Raw genomic sequence first — 6,813 nt, forward strand, 5'->3', positions numbered from 1 at the left:
TTCCAATATGTTATATGATTATGTCTATTATATAAGAAACTACCAATATTTGCAACTGTATCATATCTGTCCATCTTATGAACTCTTAATGACTTTAACAGCTTTTCAATTAGTTCTCTTGGGATGTCGAGTGGTGAAATCAAATTATCTACAAATAATGATCATTTTCTATCCTCCCTTCTGCCATCATCTTCAAGGACAAAGTATAGTTCATTGTCATCTTATTTGCAACGTTGAGTGTGGAACTGAGGTATTTTGCAGATAATTGAGATCCAAAATCTATTGATTTAAAATAGCCAAAGAAATGTTAAGTAGTTTTATTGTTTGAATTATGCGGGCAATGTAAGAGAGCCGCCAGCAATACAACTTTCATCGTCAGTTTTCCTGAGCTTTGAGCACAGTTCCCTTCATGCAAATGAAGAAGGCAGATGGAAATCATCATTATGACAACCTAATTTTTCAAGAGCTTTGGTGTGCATTACCCATGTCTTCCAAGCATCTGCAACAAAAATTTAAGGTCAAACCGGCCTTCAAGGGACCCTTCTTCTTCCCAAAAACTGTGTGTATGTGCTTAGGGTATAGAAATCAGTGTAATATCAGCCAGAGTCAAATGTAATTAGAAAGACAGACTAACTGGAAACAAAATACCAACTGCATTCCAGGATCAAGTATACCTATTTTAAAGATTTTATTTATTTATTTCTCCCCCCAAAGCCCCAGTAGATAGTTGCATGTCATAGCTGCACATACTTCGAGTTGCTGCATGTGGGACGTGGCCTCAGCATGGCCGGAGAAGTGGTGTGTCTGTGCGCGCCCGGGATCCGAACCCGGGCCGCCAGCAGCGGAGCGCGCACACTTAACGGCTAAGCCACGGGGCCCGCCCTCAAATATCCCTGTTTTAAATGTCTAATATAATAGAGTGAAGGGCCTCATTCTAGGGTTGGTATAACACTATGATGATGCACTTGTGCCTTCTCTAGTCAGGTAATCCAGGGTTTGAATTCCAGCTCTGCCTCTCACTAGCTGTGTGACCTTCGGCAATATCCTCATGTTAGGTAAGATTAAATTGAGTCTATCTTGAACTATCTGTGGCATAAATTATACAACTTTATTTCTCTCTCCTCTAAAAGTCTGGACTTAGTTATTAAGGGAGTCTTAAAGAGGCTCAGCCTCGTAGAGATCTCAGAGGCTGCACTCCCATCCCTAGGGTGTGGCCCTCCTCCTCATAGTTCATGATGGTATCTAGGGCCTCAGACATCATATCTGCATTTCTGGCAGAATAGAAACAAAAAAAGAAGAAGGAGAAAGAGGACACAGGGAGAGCATGCCTGTCTTCTAAGGAAGGTTTCCTGAAGCTGCCACACACTTTTAATTATATCCCATTGACCAGATCATAGGCACATGACAGCAACTAACTGCAAGGGAAGGTGGGAAGAGCTGTCTTTATTTCAGGTGGCCAGTTAAAACTCAGAGATTCGATTTAGGAACAAGGAAATCATGGATATTGGTAGATATCTATTTGTATTTGTCCTATATTTTACTTCTATTTGTCTCAATTTCTTTGCCTATAAAATGAGCATAATAATCTCTCAGAATTGTTGTAAAAGATTAATTTAACTGAGGTCATATTTGTAAGATGTGTAATCTAATATCCTACACAGGAAGCATTCAATAAATTTTGGCAATATTGCCAAAAAAAAAAAAAAATCAATGGTACTGTCTTATTGGTCTCTACTACAAAGATAAGGTTTTTTATAATAGGTACGAAATATCTGAGGAAGCACTGTAAATACCAGAACTTTACAACTTTAAGTGGTTGTGTGCCCAAACTCAAGATTGCATACAGTGAGCAAACAAAAATCTGGGAAGATAAAGCCATTTGCCTTTTGTCACACAGATTTCCCAAGTGAGTGGCAAACTGGATCCAGAACCCCAAGCCTCCTAATTAGTATCCCAAACTCTTTTTTTTTTTTTTTGGTGAGGAAGATTGTCACTGAACTAACATCTGCATCAATCTTTCTCTTTTTGCTTTAGGAACATTGTTACTGAGCTAACATCTGTGCCCATCTTCCTCTATTTTGTATGTGGGACACCGCCACAGCACGGCTTGATGAGCCGTGTGTGGATCTGCACCCGGGATCCAAACCTGTGAACCCTGGGTCGCAGAAGCAGAGCACACAAACTTCACCACTACACCACTGGGCTGGCCCCCACAAACTTCTTTATCCTTGATCCAGCTCCCTTCCCTTCCATTGTAACAGATACTCAAGCGTTGGCCAAAAAACTGAAACACATTGAAATATAAAAATTTCGCACTGAAATACTAAATGTGACAAGAAGACTAGGCAATTCTGCATGTATGGCACACAACTTCAAACTGTTGATTAATATATTCTTGCTATATAATTAAAATTTATGAAGAAGCAATAATTGAATTTCACAAAGCTGAATTTTAAACTCCGTCCTATCGTTATTGGTTAGATATTCAGTCTCCACACTATTTCAGTAAAAAATATAAGAAAAAAAAAAACAGTGTCATCAAGTTAAATGTATGTATATTCATTTGGCCGTTCTACTATAGGAAAACATTCATTTTATCACCCAAGAACAAAAGGCTTTAAATATAACGATTTTATTGGATCTAAAAAATAATGATTAACACCTTAGAATTTGAGTTTCTATAAGAAATGTGCTCTTTTTAGTGAATCACGTGGCAAAATTCTCCTAAAAGAGGAACAAGTTAGCTTTGTCATACAGGCTGCCGTGTGGATTAGAGTCTCAAGTTCTGATCCAATAGCAACTACTCCCTGCCTGGACCCCTCTGACAGAGAGGACCAAGGGCTCTCAGAGGACCCAGATGCACCAATTTCCTGGAGACACTTAGGAAGGATGGACATGAGGATGATGGCAATACAGGAAAAAATCCTGCATCCTGATGACCCCAAGACTGAGGATGTATTTCTGGATCTTCTATCAAGTGGAACAAGATAGTTTTACCATCTTGTTCTTTTAACCCATCTCTATCTCTCTTTCTTTCTCTCTATTTCATTTTTTTTTTTTTTTTGCAGGAAATGATTTGCCCTGAGCTAACATCTGCTGCCCTCCAGTCTTCCTCTTTTTTTTTTTCCTCCCCAAAGCCCCAGTGCATGGTTATATATCCTAGTTGTAAGTCATTCTAGTTCTTCTACGTGAGCTGCTGCCACAGTATGGCAACCGACAGATTGGTGGTGTGGTTCTGTGAATGGGAAATGAACCTGGGCCTCCAAAGCAGTGAGAGTGCTGAACTTTAACCACTAGACCATAAGAACTGTCTCTCTTTTTCTCTCTCTTATCAATTGCATTTGAGATTCACCTTTTCATAGAAGATTTTGCTATGAAATGTCATAACAATAATAATAATAATAATAATAATAATAATAATAATAGTGGCGACAGCAGCCACCACTTACCGAATGCTATTCTATTCCTGATATTCAGTCAGGTACTTTTCATACATTAATGTATTCATTTAATCCTTTGAAGAATTCTATGAGATACTTCTTATTATGATATCCATTTAACAGATTTGCAAATTGAGGCACAGGGAGAACAGGTGACTTGTCTAATGTCACACAGTGGATCAATGGCAGAATAGGAAATTAAACCTGGCTGATTCTGAATGCTCTTCATCACTGCATTACATTATCTTCCACACACTATTTACTTTTTTCTCCACTGTTCTCACCAGTTAAATGTACTTTCTTGGTATCATAATAATTTTCATTTGCTGATAGTTTGCTCTGTTTTTTAATGCATATTTTATTTCTACTGTTGGCATACCCCTAGATTATCTCTTCATGATTTTTGATCCAAGGAAAAGACTAAGTATTGTAACACTTAGTACAGTACATTGCTTTGCACGTAGCAAATATTCAAAGTATTTGGTTGAATGACTGACAAACATCTGAAGCACAATGTTCTCCTTTGAATTTTCTGCCTAAGGAGAAACAGGATAGAAATCTGTCTGATTCATATGAGGATATTTAGGAAATTTTCCTTGGTTGACCTTCACTGCTTAGATTTCAGTGGCCCTAGAACTAATCTTCACATTTCACAGCTAATGCTTTGGTTCTTTTCCTTATACACATATCCTCAAGTGATAAAAGTGGGTTTCTATGGAAGAAATCAGTTCTTTGTTAATTTTGCATCTCTGTAGCTTGCACTAAAGAATTTGCTGGACCTTTCAATCTTGCTTTTCATAATCATAAACATAGGCCTCTTGGGGAGACATTTGAAGATTAGAAATATTAAATATACACATGTATATATACATATGCTTTGTATACACACACAAACACATGTGTATGTATTCTAAAGAAAACTTATTTCTGAAAGACAAACTTAGCATTTTATATATATCTAGTCAAATAGTCACTTTAGAACATTAAGGATAAAATGAATATAGACATGTGTATTTTATTCCTTTTTTTATTAGGACTAAAAAGAGATTTCACAGACTTACGGTATGTCAGAATGTTACCCTTGATTATTCATGGATACAATGTCAAAAATACAGCTCCATTATTCTCATCAGGTCAGGTCTTGAGGAAATAACACAAAGTGATGTCAATTGGTCATAAGCCAATACGTTATTGAAGCCTGTGAGTTCTCAGAGTGGATCCAGAGTCAGGTGTATATGAGTCTCCTGCTGGTCCCTTCACTGTGACCCTGTCCTGCCCTATGATCATGGTCAGCCTCTCTGATCTGTCCTGTCTGAGTTGTCAGTCTCCTCTTTCACAAAGCTTTGCCAATAGTAATGTTCTTACTTTACAACCTGGGACTGCTGTCCATAAATGCTTCTGTACATATAGCAAGTGATCACAAGCTAAGGAATGGGTTTCAGACCCACAGGCCACAGAGTAGTGCTGACAAAACCTTAAAACTACATTTCATGGAACTAACACAAACAAATAGTTTTATCTGTTGCCTCCTTGCAGCCTTACAGGTGCCAAGTGCTGGACATCTGAAGACTTGCAGAGACTCCATAGCAAGCAAAGAAGGAAATCCGACTGTTCTAGGAGCACATGCCACAGCCTGCCTTGGCCAGAGTCCTCCAGATCACAGAACTCCAGAGAAACTTGCATGAGCCACAAAGGAAAAAGTCTAGGACATAGAAGCATCATTAATAAAATTCCTGTTTTCAGTAATACACATTTCAGTTATAAATTATAACACAGAATGGAAGTAGATGTTGCCTTAAAAAATAACCAGACATAGTGTATGAAGTTCTCAAAATTCTTTAGATGTCCAAGGCACCCAATAAATAAAAGTATTAAACGAATAAATGATGATTGTCTAGCAAACATGTATTTGTCCAATATATACATAAAATGTGCACATAAAGAGTTGTTCCATAAAGTATTTAAAAATCTTTAATGTGTCTACAGCTCCAAGCATCAGCTCCTTTGCATCAGATAGAAGTGGCCCGGAAAGCCATAAGGACACAGGATTTTTTCATGGAGGAAGGACTTCCTGCATGGCTCTATCCCAGAAAACCAGTTCTTTTCCTCCAAATCAATGGAATTCCTGTTGGAAAAATAAGCTCCTATTCTGAAGTTAGTAGTTAAGCTGAGTACTCACTAACTACCTCTTGTAACAGAATGCCGTTTTTAGTGCAGATTCTCAAAGCTGTATTAGAGGATAGTGCATGGTCCACTAGGAAATAATAACCATAAATTGAACCCAAAAATAAGAGAAAAAATAACATAGAGTGTGCAGGGTACAAAAGCAAATAAAGAGCAGAAAAATCACAATGTTGTTAAATCCTTGGACTACCTGTAAAATAAATGTAGTTTTTGGTTTCTACATAGGGTGAGGAAGTACTATTTAAAAATCTCCCTATTTTAAGTAAAAACAGCAACAAGAAGAACAATAGGCTAGGTGACTCACTGAATAGGAGGATATAGTAAAACACATAAGATAAATAAAATGGGGCAATGAAATATGTAGTTTATCAGAGTTGCAGTGAGGGCTGCAAAGCACTGTAAAAAGATCCTTGTAATGAATACTGAGGCACTCTGAGAGAATCCGAAAGCCCCATACAACACTGTAGGGGAGGAAGGAATATTCTTTTATGCTCTAGGTCCTTCTGGCTGGTCTAAGAATTAAGTTGACTTGAGACAGAATAACAGGATAAAATAAATCAAGTTTAATAACATGTATACATGGTAGAAACCCAGGAAAACTGAGTAACTTGCCAAAGTGGCTGAAGCTACCACCTTAAATACCATCTTCAACTTAAGACAAAGGAGGATGTTGGGGGTAGTGATTTGGGGACTTCAAAGGGGAGAAAGGCAATTCACATGGCGATGGAAAAGCAGATGCTTGGTAAACAAGTGTTTGCCATGCCTTGCAAAGACAATGGGACATGGGGAGGACTTTGATCAAATGGGCCCTGCTAGGTTCCTCCCTGTCTACCACACCTAGTTCATATTACACTATAGTTATTTATGCTAAGAGCTCTTTCCTGGAACATGCCTTCTATCTTAAATTTTTTTAGGCAGTTAGTGGGGAGGTCAAAGCCTCTTTTTGAGTCTTTTGTTCTTAAAAGTAATCAAGCCAAAGAGACAGATTTTAGGTTGGCAAATTCTGTTCCCCCATAACACCCACAAACTGATAACAGAAGAGGGCAAAAAAAAAAAAGAAAAAGGTGAAGCAAAAATGTAGACTTTGGAGGGAATGAATAAATTAGTGACTGAAAAAGTATATAAATGAATAAGTGAACCAGCTAATCAAGTAGGTGATCAGTCCGTGAGACAGTGACCCCGCCGGCTC

The sequence above is a fragment of the Diceros bicornis genome, chromosome 38, assembly GCF_020826845.1.
Source record: "Diceros bicornis minor isolate mBicDic1 chromosome 38, mDicBic1.mat.cur, whole genome shotgun sequence".
NCBI lineage: Eukaryota > Metazoa > Chordata > Mammalia > Perissodactyla > Rhinocerotidae > Diceros > Diceros bicornis.